Below are 731 nucleotides of genomic sequence, written 5' to 3'. Positions count from 1 at the left end.
ATGTTTTAGAAGCTCCAGCAGACTAGCCAAACTTGAGCTATTAGAGCAACTTTAGCAAACTCTCTATTTTAGCTTTTAGTTATTTTAGAGAGCGTGTTTAGCTTTTTTAGATGTTTTAGAAGCTCCAGCAGACTAGCCAAACTTGAGCTATTATAACTTTTAGCTATCTTATAGCTAGCAAGATGAATCAGATGAGGCTAGCTATAATTTAATACATTCATTGTAAGAAATTTTATGTGATATATAAATATATTTAAATTATTTAATTTCTATTTGAAGAATAATGTTGATGTAATGCTAGCTAAAATAGAGAGTATTGATACAACCACATTTCTAAAATGGCTAGCCAAAATGACATTTTAGCTAATTTTGACTAAAATTTAACTTAAAAATGGCTAGCATTGCTAAAGATGCTTTTATAACTTTTAGCTATCTTGCTAGCTAAAATGACTCAGATGAGACTAGCTATAATTTAATACATACTACCAAAAGAAAGGCTTTAGTCGACGAAAATAAAAAAACCAATGTGTTGTCGAAATCTGTCCATAATTAGGTTGTGGAGCTATATATAGGTACGTATATGTGTATATATGTTGATTTTGAGTTTTATTTGAGTTGATCGATTTTGAGTTTTATTTGAGTTGATCGATTTTGAGTGTGATTGAGTTGATCGATTTTGAGTATGTTGGATGTATATATATGTGTTGATCTATTTGGTTGATGATTTGATA

Source organism: Fragaria vesca, linkage group LG3, assembly GCF_000184155.1.
Source record: "Fragaria vesca subsp. vesca linkage group LG3, FraVesHawaii_1.0, whole genome shotgun sequence".
Classification (NCBI taxonomy): Eukaryota; Viridiplantae; Streptophyta; class Magnoliopsida; order Rosales; family Rosaceae; genus Fragaria; species Fragaria vesca.
Note: the sequence above shows the minus strand (reverse complement) of the source record.